The sequence below is a fragment of the Scyliorhinus torazame genome, chromosome 18, assembly GCF_047496885.1.
Source record: "Scyliorhinus torazame isolate Kashiwa2021f chromosome 18, sScyTor2.1, whole genome shotgun sequence".
NCBI lineage: Eukaryota > Metazoa > Chordata > Chondrichthyes > Carcharhiniformes > Scyliorhinidae > Scyliorhinus > Scyliorhinus torazame.
Window position 1 is genome coordinate 112127852 of NC_092724.1, and position 16018 is coordinate 112143869.

Here is a 16018-nt window from a genome sequence, read left to right on the forward strand (position 1 = left end):
AAGCCAAATGTTCCTTCGGCCAGATGGAACTCAAGTTCCTAGGGGACCACATCTCCCGGCTGGGTGTGCGGCCGGATGCGGACAAGGTGGCAGCCATCACGGCCCATGCAGAAGCCAGCAGATAAGAAGGCGGTCCTCCGATTTTTGGGCATGGTCAACTTCCTGGGGAAGTTCATCCCCAACCTCGCCTCCCATACCACAGCTCTCCGGAACCTAGTCAGAAAGACGACAGACTTCCAATGGCTTCCCGCCCACGAGCGTGAATGGGAGGAGTTTAAACCAAGCTTACCACGGCCCCGATATTGTAATTTTTTGATCCCACGAAGGAAACAAAAGTTTCAACGGATGCCAGCCAATCCGGCATTGGGGCGGTGCTCCTGCAACGCGATGAGGCCTCATAATGGGCCCCCGTTGCATATGCGTCACGTGCAATGACCCCCACGGAACAGCACTACGTGCAGATCGAAAAGGAGTGCCTGGGCCTGTTGACTGGGGTCGACAAATTTCATGATTACGTGTACGGCCTCCCTCAATTCACTGTCGAGACCGACCATCGCCCGCTGGTCAACATTGTACAAAAAGACCTGAATGATATGACCCCTCGCCTCCAGCGCATTCTGCTTAAACTCCGGCGGTACGATTTCCAGCTCGTATACACCCCAGGCAAGGACCTGATCATAGCTGATGCTCGTCCAGGGCAGTCAACATCCCGTGTGACCCAGAGGGGTTCGTCTGCCAGGTTGACGCCCATGTGGCCTTCACGGCCTCCAATCTGCCGGCCATGGATTAACGCATTATCCACATTCGCCACGAGACTGCGGATGACCCCCTACTACAGCGTGTCATGCGCCACATGACGGACGGGTGGCTCAAGGGCCAATGCCCGCAGTTCTACAATATCAGAGACGATCTGGCAGTAGTCGATGGTGTCCTCCTGAAGCTGGACCACATCGTGATCCCGCACAGCATGCGCCAGCTCGTTTTGGAACAGCTACACGAGGGCCATCTTGGCGTGGAGAAGTGCCGACGGAGGGCCCGAGAGGCTGTGTACTGGCCCAGCATCAATGAGGACATCGCCAACACAGTGCTCAACTGCCCCACCTGTCAGCGTTTCCAGCCGGCCCAACCATGTGAGACCCTACAGCCCCATGAGTTGGTCACGCCCCCTTGGTCTAAGGTAGGCGTTGACCTGTTCCATGCGCTCGGCACGGACTGTGTTCTGATTGTAGACTATTTTTCGAACTACCCGGAGGTCGTACGCCTGCACGACATCACATCATCGGCGGTCATCCATGCCTGCAAGGAGACCTTTGCTCGTCACGGCATCCCACTCACTGTGATGTCGGACAATGGCCCCTGCTTTGCGAGCCAGGAATGGTCCAACTTTCCCAGCAGGTACAACTTTGTGCATGTGACATCCAGTCCCCTGCACCCCCAATCCAATGGCAAAGCAGGAGAGGGCGTCCACATCGTCAAACGGCTCCTCTGCAAGGCTGCCAATGCAGGATCCGACTTCCACCTCGCCTTGCTGGCCTATCGTTCGGCCCCTCTCTCCACGGGTCTGTCACCAGCCCAGTTGCTCATGGGCCGCACCCTCAGGACCACGGTGCCATCCATTCACGTCCCAGACCTCGACCACGTTCCGGTCCTCAGCGGATGCAACAGTCTCGTGCACAACACAAGGCGGCGCATGACGCTCGGGCGACTGATCTCCCTGCTCTGGCGCCGGATAACAACGCCCGCATCCATCTTCCGGACGGTGGCTGGTCTGCAACTGCTGTGGTTCTTCAGCAAGTGTCTCCTCGCTCGTTCCTGGTTCGTCTGCCAGATGGTTCCATTCGCCGCCACAATCGGCATGCCCTTCGGCTCGTTCCACGCTCGCCATGTGATCCCCCATCGGTGCCACGCCCTCCTGTTGTCCCCAACCTGGACTATGTGGAGATTCTGAATACTCTGCATCCTCCTCACTCTGTCGCAGTCCAGCCCGTTCCTCAGCCGGTGGCTCCTGACCCACCCTTGAGGCGGTCAACCAGAATTCGTCGCCCACCTCAGAGACTTGACTTATGAGTTTTACAATGTTGGACTCTTTGATCTGTTCTGTTATCCTGTTTCATCGTTCCAGTAGTTTGTATATAATGTTCATTTCATTGTTGGTGTGACACCCTATTTCTCTGCACCAGGCACCTTCCCGTGTAAATAGATTAGCCCCATGTACATAGTCATGTGAATAACACGCACACACTTAGTCAGGTACATTCATTACACAATATTTATTGTCACGCAGGCACATGTTCTTTATATAAAAGGGGGGATGTCATAATATACACCAGTATATCATGGTGCAGACACACACATACACACTGATGGACATGCAGTGGGACCAATCAGCATACACAACACCGCAGCCAATCACCAGTGAGAGCACACGCACTATAAAGACAGGGGACAGGAGAGTTCCCGCTCATTCTAGTAGCAGCCAGCTCGGAGCACAGAGCTCACAGCCTGCAACACAGACATTCACCATGTGCTGAGTGCATCACCTGGTTAGGATTAGGCAAACGTCAACAGTTGAAGGTGGTATTGCATTTACCCACAGTTCAAGTATGTTAATATAGTTAACCTTGTAAAAAATAGAGTTGCACCACTTCCAGTGTTGGTGACCAATTTGTGATCCAGAACACTCAACACATCAGGATGGGAAGGCTGTGCCTGAATCTTCTCGTCCCAGACTTAATTGGGGCTGAGGCAGGAAGGCAGTGGAGTCCCCACCCAGCACCATCTGGCCCCCATTAAATACTCCCTGATGTGTTAAGTGAGTTGGTTCAACGTTGACTGCAACTGGATGCAGTGAAACTAGAAACAGGCTTCTGACACAGGAGATGGTCCAACACTGTTTTATTGAACTTCCTGATTGCTGTACATAGTCTGCTGTGTGTTGACACTCTATCAATCTAACTGATCCAACGCGCCACAGCGAAAAACCGGACCGACCTCCTCAGAAGACAAACATGGGACACATCCGACAGAATACCCTTCGTCGTCCAGTACTTCCCCGGAGCGGAGAAACTACGTCATCTTCTTCACAGCCTTCAACACGTCATTGATGACGATGAACATCTTGCCAAGGTCATCCCCACACACCCACTACTTGCCTTCAAACAACCGCGCAACCTCAAACGAACCATTGTTTGCAGCAAACTACCCAGTCTTCAGAACAGTGACCTCGACACCACACAACCCTGTCATGGCAATCTCTGCAAGACGTGCCAGATCATCGACATGGATACCACTATTACACGTGAGAACACCACCCACCAGGTACGCGGTACATACTCGTGCGACTCGGCCAACGTTGTCTACCTCATACGCTGCAGGAAAGGATGTCCCGAAGCGTGGTACATTGGCGAGACCATGCAATCGCTGCGACAACGAATGAACGGACATCGCGCAACAATCACCAGGCAGGAATGTTCCCTTCCAGTCAGGGAATACTTCAGCAGTCAAGGGCATTCAGCCTCTGATCTCCGGGTAAGCGTTCTCCAAGGCGGCCTTCAGGACCCGCGACAACGCAGAATCGCCGAGCAGAAACTTATAGCCAAGTTCCGCACACATGAGTGCGGCCTCAACCGGGACCTGGGATTCATGTCGCATTACATTCATCCCCCACCATCTGGCCTGCGAAATCCTACCAACTGTCCTGGCTTGGTACAATTCACACCTCTTTAACCTGGGGTTACCCCATCTCTGGATCTGTAAAGATTTAATCACCTGCTAATGCTCACATTCCAAGCATTGTTTGGCATCTTTGAATTTGTCTATATATGTGTTTCTGGAACAGACCTCTTCATTCACCTGAGGAAGGAGCAGCGCTCCGAAAGCTAGTGACATCGAAACAAACCTGTTGGACTTTAACCTGGTGTTGTAAGACTTCGTACTGTGCTCACCCAAGTCCAACGCCGGCATCTCCACATCAAATCTAACTGATAACCTCCTACTGGCTTGGCCAGACTAACTCTCTACCTCATGGTGATAGTGCTCACTGGCTTGTGCACTCTTACTATCTCAGTAGCTGTGTCCTGCAGAGAGAGAGAGAGAGTTTTAATGCCCTGTGTGCTTTATAGTGGTGGTGTCCTGTCTGGTGATTGGTTGTTATGTGCCGTGTGTGTTCATTGGTTATCCTGTGTGTCAATCACTGCCTGTCTACATCTCATTATATACATGAGTGGATATTATGACATTTCCCCCTTTTGAAGTAAATTTTGGAACGTGTCGATATATATACATGCATGATTATATACAAGTGGTGAGTGAATGAACATATGTACATGGGAAGATGTCTATCGTGCAGATACAGAGCAAACTGAACAAAATCTACAAGATTTAAGTCTATAGATTCAGTCTTTGTGGCGGGCGACAAATTCTTGTTGATCGCCTCAGAGGCGGAGGGAGGGATGCCGGCATTTGGACAGGCGGGATTGCTGCCATGTCGGTGGCCTCATGGAGAGGCGGGATCACTGCCAGATCGGTGGGCTTGTGGAGCGAGATGTCCGGAGGAGGCATGATGACATGCGGAGAAGTGCGGCCAGCCGGTGGGCAGGGAACTTTTTGTAGCGCCCTCCTGTTGCGCCGTAGAATGGAGCCATCAGCCATTTGGACAACAAAGGACCTGGGGGCAGCCTGCCTGACGACAATAGCTGGGGCTGACCAACCTCCCTCAGGCAACTGGATGCGAACAATATCGTCTGGAGCCAGCGCAGGTAGATCGTTGGCATGACCATCATACGTGATCTTCTGCTGGTCCCTGGATCGCTGTACTTTCTGCAGCACTGTGAGGCGGTCAAGGTCTGGAACATGGATGGCTGGAACAGTCGTCCTCAGGTTGCGGTTCATGAGCAGCTGCGCCGGAGACAAACCAGTCGACAGAGGGGTTGCCCTGTATGCCAACAGCGCCAGGTTGAAGTCCGAGGCTGAGTCTGCAGCCTTGCACAGCAACCGCTTGACAATATGGACCCCTTTTTCAGCCTTCCCGTTTGATTGCAGGTAATGGGGACTGGATGTGATGTGACTGAAGTGGTAGGATCGTGCAAAGTCGGACCACTCTTGGCTGCAGAAACATGGGCCGTTGTCACTCATTACTGTGAGTGGTATGCCGTGCCTCGCAAACGTCTCTTTGCAGGCTTTAATCACTGACTTGGACGTGAGGTCCGACAGTTTCACCACTTCCAGGTATCTGGAGAAGTAGTCGACCAAGAGCACGTAATCACGCCCATTTGCGTGAAAGAGGTCTATCCCCACCTTGGACCACGGAGAAGTCACGATCTCGGGCTGTTGCAGTGTTTCCTTGGGCTGAGCTGGTTGAAACCTCTGGCATGTTGTGCAGTCGAGGACCGTGTTGGCAACGTCCTGGCTGATGCCAGGCCAGTAGACTGCCTGCCGAGCTCTGCGTCGACATTTTTCGACCCCAAGGTGACCCTCATGGATCATGCATGCTTTGGGGAATGACGATTCTATCTAGTTTAAGAAGGATCCCCTCGACAACCGTTAACTCGTCCTTAACGTTGAAGAACTGGGGGCACTGCTCCTTTTGCCAGCCATGGGCAAGGTGTTGCATCACGTGCTGCAGTAGAGGATCTTTGGCAGTTTCTTTGCGTATCTGGACAACTCATTCATCAGTGGCTGGGAGGTTGCTGGCACACAACTGCACCTGTGCCTCGATGTGGCGAATGAAGTCGCCCTGTTCACATGGCGTGGTGATGGATCGGGATAGGACATCGCGACGATCAGCTCCTTGCCTGGTGTGTAGACGAGTTTGAAGTCATATTGGCGGAGACGAAGAAGAATTCGCTGTAGCCGAGGTGTCATGTTATTTAAATCCTTCTGGATTATGTGGACTAAAGGCCTGTGGTCTGTTTCCACCGTGAACTTCGGCAGACCGTATACGTAGTCATGAAACTTGACTATTCCTGTCAGGAGACCCAGACACTCCTTTTCGATCTGGGCATACTGTTGTTTGGTCAGAGTCATGGCCCTGGAGGCATATTCCACTGGAGCCCAGGATGAGGAATCGTCTCGCTGGAGGAGCACCGCCCCACTGCCGTCCTGGCTTGCGTCTGTGGATAGCTTGGTATCCTTGGTTGGGTCAAAGAACGCCAGTATTGGGGCTGTGGTGAGCTTCACCTTCAGCTCAACCCACACGGTTGATGTGCGGGAAGCCACTGGAACACTGTCGACTTTTTAACGAGATGCCGGAGGGCCGTGGTGTGGGATGCCATGTTGGGAATGAATTTTCTGAGAAAATTTACCATCCCGAGGAAGCGGAGGACCGCCTTTTTGTCCTCTGGTGTCTTCATGGCATTGATTTCCAGCACCTTGTCGGCGTCAGGTTGCACACCTTGCTGTGAAATGTAGTCACCTGAAAACTTGATTGCGGACCGCCCAAACGAGCATTTGGCCCTGTTGAGTTGGAGGCCATTTTCATGAATCCTCTGGAAAACCTGTTTGAGGCGAGCAATGTGATCCTCGAGCGTCATGGACCAGATGATCACGTCGTCCACATAGACTCACATCCCCTCGATGCCCTCCATCATTTGCTTGATTATGCGATGAAATACTTCGGAAGCTGATATGATACCAAAAGGCATGTGGTTTTAGCAATACCTGCCGAACGGAGTGTTAAACGTGCACAGCTTCCGACTGGACTCGTCCAGCTGAATTTGCCAGAAGCCACGGGAGGCGTCCAGCTTGGTAAAGAATTTGGAGTGAGCCATCTCACAGGTCAATTCTTCACGCTTCGGGATCGGGTAATGCTCTCGCATGATGTTGCGATTCAGGTCTTTGGGATCAATGCAAATGCGGAGTTCGCCAGAGGGTTTCTTGACACAGACCATGGAGCTGACCCAGTCTGTGGGTTACGTGACCTTTGAGATGATGCCCTGGTCTTGGAGCTCTCGTAGCTGCATTTTCAGACGATCCTTGAGAGGAGCTGGCACCTGGCGTGGTGCATGGATGACTGGGGTGGCATTCGTCTTGAGCAATATCTTGTCGCGATATAGGAGCGTGCCCGTCCCATCAAACACACTGTGGTATTGTGTGAAAATGTCGTCTATCTCAGCCTGGAGATTCGCATTGGGCGAGGCCGTCGCCGGTGTCGAGGACGTGGCATGGACTCGCTGAACCAGATTTAGGGGTTTGCATGCGCGAGCACCGAGCAGGGATGCCTTGTCAGGACGGACGATCTCGAATCTCAACGTCGCCTTGATTGCCTTGTGAGAGACACCTAGCTGACACGTCCCACTGACAGCTATGGCATTACCATTGTAGTCAAGGAGCTGGCAGGCTGGTGGAAGAATGCCAGGTTGGTGTCGGATGCTGTCGATGTCCGACTGTGATATGAGGTTCGCAGACGCGCCAGTGTCCAATTTAGATCAGATGCGCGACTGGTTGACCGTGATGACGGCACACCACTCGGCGTCAGGACCCACACTGAGGATCGAAAGGCGGTTGGCAGGCATGGTAGAGACCAACTCGTGTGTGGTGATGATGCCCACCCGATATGGAGACTCGAGGCAGTCAGCATCGGGGTCCGTTGCGCTGTCTGGATCAGAATCCTGCATGCCTTGTTGTACGCAGCGGACAGGTCTGCGCTGCAGCTGGGATCGCTGGCTGTTGTTCAGTGGAGCGGACCTGCAGAAGGCCGCGTAGTGGCCAGGCTTTCCACACTGTAGACATCGCCTGCCTTTGGCTGGGAATTGCCGCTTTAAATGGGCGGAGGCACAATTCAGACACGTCATGACGCTGACGTCAGCACGTTCTGTGCGCCATCGCGCATGCGCAGTGCAGTTGGCCGACGTTCGCGCATGCGCCTCAGGGTCTTCGGCCTCATCGTCCACCCGGTCGTGGCGCGCATGCGTGCGGACCCGAGAAAAGCGCGCGAAACGGCCACTCTCCTCGATGTTCAGGCCTTGCATTTTCGCTATGCACCCTTTCTGCCTCGTGAGAGGCCAGTTTTGCAGTTTCTACCACCCTGATGTGGGAGCAGCGATTTCTGGCATGCTCATGGACAACGCACATTTTGATGGCGATGGAGAGGGTCAACTGTTTGATTTTGAGGAGCTGCTCCCGCAGGGAGTCGGACTGGACCCCGAAAACAATCTGATCCCGGATCATGGAATCAGTCGTCGAGTCATAATTACATGACTGCGCTAGGATGCGGAGATGGGTCAAGAAGGACTGAAAAGGTTCATCCTTACCCTGAAGCCTCTGTTGGAAGATGTACCGTTCAAAGTTCTCATTCACCTCAATGTCGCAGTGGCTGTCGAATTTCAGCAGAACTGTCTTGAACTTTGTCTTGTCTTCGCCATCGGCAAACGTAAGCGAGTTATAGATGTGGATGACGTGATCCCCCGTAGTCGACAGGAACAGCGCGATCTTTCTGGCATCCGATGCTGCCTCGAGGTCGGAGGCCTCAATGTACAGGAGGAGTTTTTGTTTGAAGACTTTCCAGTTGGCGCCGAGGTTGCCGGAGATCCGGAGTTGCGAAGGAGGCTGGATCTTCTCCATGCCGCTGGATGGCTGCTTGCTGGTCGTTGCAGATGCACTCGAGGTAGGTTTGTTAGGATTAATAGCACTGGGGTACCATAATGTGTTCAGTAAGTTGGTTCAATGTTGCATGCAACTGGATGCAGTGAAACTAGAAACAGACTTCTGACACAGGAGATGGTCCAACACTGTTTTATTGAACTTCCTGATTGCTGTACATAGTCTGCTGTGAGTTTACACTCTATCAATCTAACTGATAACCTCCTACTGGCTTGACCAGACTAACTCTCTACTTCATGGTGATAGTGCTCACTGGCTTGTGCACTCTTACTATCTCAGTAGCTGTGACCTGTAGAGAGAGAGAGAGTCTTAATGCCCTGTGTGCTTTATCGTGGTAGTGTCCTGTCTGGTGATTGGTTGTTATGTGTCGTGTGTGTTCATTGGTTATCCTGTGTGTCAATCACTGCCTGTCTGCATCTCATTATATACATGAGTGGATATTATGACACTCCCCACCTCCAAACTCACCTCTGGGGTGGAGTTTAAATTCCACCCTATAAGCCTCCTGTTCCAGAACTGTGCTGCTGATTGTCTTTTGTGTGTGATCAGTAAGAATCACAATAAAGTGAATGCATTAGGCATGAAAAAGGTAGCAAATCAAGGCTGATTGGTGGTGACATTAAGTTTGCTAATACTGTGATAAAAGCAAGTTACTGCGGATGCTGGAATCTGAAACAAAAACAGAAAACACTGGACAATCTCAGCAGGTCTGACAGCATCTGTAGAGAGAGAACGGAGCTAACGTTTCGAGTCTGGTTGATCCATGGACCAGTGCGAAACAGTGCCCGGCTTGGGTCTTCTTGGCAAAGCTGGTGGTTGCTGGGTGGTCATCGATCCGGCATAGACATCGTTAAGGGCAGCACGGTAGCACAGTGGTTAGCACAGTTGCTCCACAGCTCCAGGGTCCCAGGTTCGATTCCCGGCTTCGGTCACTCTCTGTGCGGAGTCTGCACGTTCTCCCCGTGTCTGCGTGGGTTTCCTCAGGGTGCTCAGGTTTCCTCCCATAGTCCGAAGATGTGCAGGTTAGGTGGACTGGCCACGCTAAATTGACCTTAACTAAGGTGGGGTTACTGGTTTACAGGGGTAGGGTGGAGGTGCGGGCTTAAGTGGGATGCTCTTTCCAAGAGCCAGTGCAGACTCGATGGGCCGAATGGTCTCCTTCTGCACTGTAAGTTCTATGAAGATAATTCTATGATTAAGTGGGCTTTAAGCTCACTTAACTACCCAAGTCTGGACCCCACCGATTATGGACATGATCCAGATTATAATGCCTCATGAGATCTGGTTAGATCGCGCGAGTCGTAACGACTGTCAGGAATCTCCTGGGATCTATCGGCCGCATCCAGTCCCGATTCCGGTGGAATGTGGCTGATAAATCGCACCCTCTGTTTCAGATGGACATCTTCCACTACATTGTTTAGCCTTGGCCTTCAGTTGGGTTCTTGCTTTCTGTCTGTTATGGTTCTCACTGTGGATTCATCAGTTTCTCAGGGCTTCTCTGTAGATTCAGAAACAGCAGGCAAGAAACCTTTTGGGAGAAAGAGACAGAGAGGGAGAGAAACTCACAGCTTTTTCGCTCAGCGTCCAGGAGAGTTCCGTTTCCTTCTGGGGTCCTCTGAAAACCTCCCACCTGACTAAAGCCAATCACTGTCTGTTGCTGGGCAGAATACGGTCTTTACCCATTCCATTGGCCACCAGCCAACCAATGGAACTGAATTTCTCCAATCTCTCAGGTGCCAAAAGGTCTGAATTCTTCTGTTAAAAATCTAAAACTTCATTCCAGAGTGAACTACTTTACAACTTTGAGTTGCTCACTTCCTTTGCTCGACTTGATGCATCTGTCCATTAAAGATCCATGGATCAAAATATGATACGACAAAGAAATGGGAAATAAGGGAATCCACAGGAAGAGTCATCACACCATGTCTTGAATATGCTCAACAACTGAACATCCACAGCTCTCTGGGGTGAAAGGCTCCACAACCGCTTGAGTGAAGATACTCCTCATCTCAGTCCAAAATGTCCGACACTTATTTGTGCAGTAAAAACTTGAAAACATTAACAAATCCAAATGGTTAATACCTCAATTTTTCTGCACAGGTAGGAAAGTAATTAAAATAAATATTTCATGTACAATGCTTCAGAATGTCTTACTGGGGATGCAATAGTGTTTGTTATATTGCAAAGAAGGATGTTAAAGGATTAAAATATAAACAATTCATAGAATTCCAACACAACTCATAGAATTCCTACAGTGCTGAAGGGGGACATTCAGCCCATCGAGTCTGCACTGACCCTCTGAAAGAGCACTCTACCTTGACCCATCCCTCGTCCTAATCCTGTAGCCTTACCTAACCTGCATGTCTGGGAGGAAGTTGGAGCACTGGGGGGAAACCTATTCAGACACAGGAGAATTCCACACAATCACACAAGGCTGGAATCAAACCTGGGTGCCTGGCAATGTGAGGAAGCAGTGCTAACCACTGTGTCACTATGTCCCCCAATCTCAAGCTCAGGGAATCCTTGCTTAAACTTTCCGTACACAGCAAAGTCTCGAAGTCTGATTTAACCCAATCATTACCTCGCTATCATATGAATGGTGCAAATGCAATCATTTGATGTATCCATCTACCTGCCGTAGCCAGGTCAAGGAAATGGAAACATTATGTAGAATTAACACATTCTCTCAAGTGAACATTATAAAGAATAAAATGCAAACCAAATTTTGATGTCCAGTATGGTCCTTTGCAATTCATCCACCTTTGAAGATTAAAAATAACGTAGCTGGCTCGGTTATTGATCAGCTGACTGTCTTTTATTACATTCCTGTATCATCTTTTATTACACTTTGTGTGTTTTAATATACTACGGAGTGTAATATGTGTTACTCAAACCTTGGTTACTGATGAGGCCTTCTGAATCTCGATGAAGAAGACTCAAACTCGACAATGGAGTAACAAAAGGTTTATTTGAGTAACTATAACAATAATTGCGTGAGTTCTTTTCTTTAACATTGATACTAGTGATAAGGCTAACATGATCTAACTACAGTAACTATGCTTAACTACACTAACATCACAAGTGGATAACACTGTGGCTTCACAGCGCCAGGGTCCCAGGTTCGATTCCTGGCTTGGGTCACTGTCTGTGCGGAGTCTGCAAGTTCTCCCCGTGTCTGTGTGGGTTTCCTCCGGGTGCTCCTGTTTCCTCCCACAGTCCAAAGACGTGCAGGTTAGGTAGATTGGCCATGATGAATTGCCCCGAGTGACCAACAAAAAGGTTAGGAGGGGTTATTGGGTTACAGGGATAGAGTGGAAGTGAGGGCTTAAGTGGGTCGGTGCAGACTCGATGGGCCGAATGGCCTCCTTCTGCACTGTATGTTCGATATTCTAACCATCTGAGCTAATCTGATACTCCTGTCCTGGTCACAGTACATCCAAAAAAGAAAGAGAGGAAGGCAGAATGCGGTTGCTTTTATGCCCCTGTTGGTCCAGCCCTCTAATGATCATCTGGTGCTACTGATTATACATTAACCCCTTATGTACATGCACATAGAGAGATCACTACCAACTGCTCAATCTACAAGGTCATAATTATCAGAGTTGTGCTGCCCTAAGCTGGGCTTTGGTGTCCCAGGGTTAAGTTGGAGGTCGCAGGTTGAAACGTTTGTGTGTTATTTTCCTTATGCAGGGACATGGTTGGGGTTGGCCGAGATATTCCCCGCCAATGAAACAGGTTGTTGACTCTCCTGCAGCCAAAGTTCACCCGTCACTCGCAATTGTCTGTGGCTTTGTTCACCCTCCACAAAATCACAGCTACCCAAGAATTCAACAGCTACAAGAGGGAGAGAAAATTGGTGAAAATAAAAGATTGCCTGTATAACCTTTTTGAAATAAATTTAGAATACCCAATTATTTCTTTCCAATTAAGAGACAATTTAGCGTGGCCAATCCACCTATCCTGCACATCTTTGGGTTTTGGGGATGTGACCCACGCAGACACGGGAAGATTGTGCCAACTCCACCCAGACAGTGAACCGGGGCCGGGATCGAACCCGGGTCCTCGCTGCCATGAGGCAGCAGCGCTAACCACTGCGCCGCCCCAGTTTGCCTGTCTAACAATAGTTGCTGTATTTCAAAGTAAATCGCTGCGTGGCAAACACTTTGAGGGATTCTGAGAGATGTGATAAACTAAAATATAAATGCACACCCTTGTTTTGACTTCCTTTCAGTGAGGAATTAGTGCCTTCTGGAGAAGACAGAAGCTGTTGGGAAAACAAAAGACTTGAAAAAACAATTGTGATTATGAAGATGATTGTGGTGAACCACTGTAATAGGAGATGTAAGGTAGGACCTGCACTACAGGTTCGCCGGTCGCTCCTGCCAACTGGCTCCGCCCACGGAGAACTGTATAAATATGCATGACCTCCAGTGCCCTGCCATTTCGCCAGCTGCAGCAGGAGGCCATGCATCTGACTGTAATAAAGCCACAGTTGTACCCAACTTTAGTCTTTGTGCAATTGATCGTGCATCAATTTATTACAGTCAGGGATGCCCGGGTGCGGCGATGACCAGCTAAGTCGCACGTTTCGGCACCTCCCGTTTTAACGGACTTTTGGGCTCTTATCGGGAGCCCCAACGGCAATTTTCGAAGGCTAAACCCACTGTGAGGCGACATAGAAGGGAGTCCCCCCAGATGTGAATGGACAGAAGAGATAATAGTGGCCAGATTATGGAGGATCCTCTGGAGCAGCGGCAAAGAAGGGAAGTGAGAAGCAAGGTGGCGGCGGAGGGAGGCCAGTTGGAATGGGGCCTGGAACAGCAGGAGTTCCTCCGGCGATGTGTGGAGGAGCTCAAGAAGGAGGTGCTGGCGCCGATGCTGCAGGCGATTGAGGGGTTAAAGGAGGCGCAGGAGACGCAAGAGATGGAGCTCCGTGGACTGAAGGCAAAAGCTGCCGAAAATGAGGACGAGATACAGGGCTTGGTGGTGAAGACGGAGATGCACGAGGCACTGCATAAGAGGTGTATGGAGAGACTGGAAGCCCTGGAAAATAGCTCGAGGAGGAAGAACTTAAGAATCTTGGGCCTTCCCGAAGGGGCAGAGGGAGCGGACGTTGGGGCGTATGTGAGCACGATGCTCCATACCTTAATGGGAGCTGAGGCCCCGACAGGCCCCCTGGAAGTGGAGGGAGCGTATCGAGTCCTCGTGAGAAGACCAAAGGCAGGAGAAATACCTCGAGCAATAGTGGTGAGGTTCCACCGCTACAAGGACAGGGAGATGGTCCTGAGATGGGCGAAAAAGACACGGAGCAGCAGGTGGGAGAACGCGGTGATCCGCGTGTATCAGGATTGGAGTGCGGAGGTGGCGAGAAGGAGGGCGAGTTTCAATCGGGCCAAGGCGGTGCTCCACAAGAGGAAAGTGAAGTTCGGAATGTTGCAGCCGGCAAGACTGTGGGTTACACACCAGGGTAAACACCACTACTTCGAGACGGCAGAAGAGGCGTGGACATTTATCGAAGAGGAGAAGTTGGACTAGATTGGAGAAAGATTGTTTGAAATGAAGTAGTGAGGTGGTGGCAAGGGACTGTGAATCAGATGGGGGGGGGGGGGGGGGAAATTTCTTTCCCCGCGAAGGGCGGGACACACGAAGAAATGTGGGCACCGGTGGGGAAGGGGAGGGGGAAGGAGAGAGGGAGATGCGCCATCAGGGGCGGGGCCGAGAGGGAAGCGCGGGCTTTGTCCCCGCGCTATGGAAATTGTGGCGGGAAAAGGGGGCGCAGGAAGGAGGGGGCCTCACATGATGGGAGGCTAAGGATAAACGGGGGAAGCCGAGGTCAGCCAGAGTTTGCTGACTTCCGGAAGCAATATGGGGGGAGCATCTAAGCTAGAGAGGGATCTAGCGGGGGGGGGGGGGGCGGTTAACTGGGTTGCTGCTGCTAAGGGGAAGGGGAGCTGTTACGGGATGGGATGGTTGGGACGGGAGGGCGCCGTCGGGGGGAAAAGCGGGTGCGTGGGAACCGGGTGAGGAGCTGGTCTAAAAAAGGGGATGGCTAGTCGACGAGGGGGGGGTTAAAGAGCCCCCCAACCCGGTTGATCACGTGGAACGTGAGAGGGTTGAACGGGCCGATTAAGAGGGCAAGGGTACTTGCGCACCTAAAGAAGCTAAAGGCAGACGTGGTCATGCTTCAGGAGACGCACCTCAAACTGGCAGATCAGGTCAGATTAAGGAAAGGATGGGTGGGACAGGTATTCCACTCGGGCTTGGATGCGTAAAATAGAGGGGTGGCTATACTGGTGGGGAAACGGGTATTGTTTGAGGCGAAGAACATAGTGGCGGACAGTGGGGGTAGATACGTGATGGTGAGTGGCAGACTGCAAGGTGAGGCGATGGTGCTGGTGAATGTCTATGCCCCGAACTGGGATGATGCGAACTTTATGAAGCGTATGTTGGGGTGCATCCCGGACCTGGAGATGGGAAAGTTGGTAATGGGGGGGGGGGGACTTCAACACGGTGCTGGACCCAGGGCTGGACCGGTCCAGATCTAGGACCGGGAGGAGGCCGGCAGCGGTCAAGGTGCTTAAGGGCTTTATGGAGCAGATGGGAGGAGTGGATCCCTGGAGATTTACTGGGCCAAGGAGTAAAGAGTTTTCCTTCTTCTCCCATGTCCACAAAGTGTACTCCCGGATAGACTTCTTTGTCCTGGGAAGGGCGCTGATCCCGAAGGTGGCAGGAACGGAGTATTCGGCTATAGCCATTTCAGATCATGCCCCACATTGGGTAGATCTGGAAGTAGGAGAGGAAAAGGAACAGCGCCCACTCTGGAGATTAGATATGGGACTGTTGGCGGACGAGGGGGTATGTGTAAGGGTGAGGGGATGTATTGAAAGGTACCTAGAGATTAATGATGACGGAGAGGTCCAGGTGGGAGTGGTCTGCGAGGCGCTGAAGGCGGTGGTTAGAGGGGAGCTGATCTCCATAAGGGCCCATAAGGGGAAACAAGAGGGTAAAGAAAGGGAGAGATTGTTGAGGGAGATTTTGAGGGTGGATAGGCAATATGCGGAGGCTCCAGTTGAAGGGCTATACAGGGAAAGACGGAGATTGCACACGGACTTTGACTTGTTGACCACGGGTAAGGCAGAGGCACAATGGAGGAAGGCACAGGGAGTGCAGTATGAATATGGAGAGAAGGCGAGCCGGCTGCTGGCCCAACAACTTAGGAAGAGGGGGGCGGCGAGAGAGATCGGAGGGGTTAGAGACGAGGAGGGAAAGATGGAACGGGGAGCGGAGAGGGTGAACGGGGTGTTTAAGGTATTTTACGAGAGGCTATATAAGGCTCAACCCCCCGGAAGGGAAAGAGGGGTTTCCTAGACCAGCTGGAGTTCCCGAAGGTTGAGGAGCAGGAGATGACAGGACTGGGAGC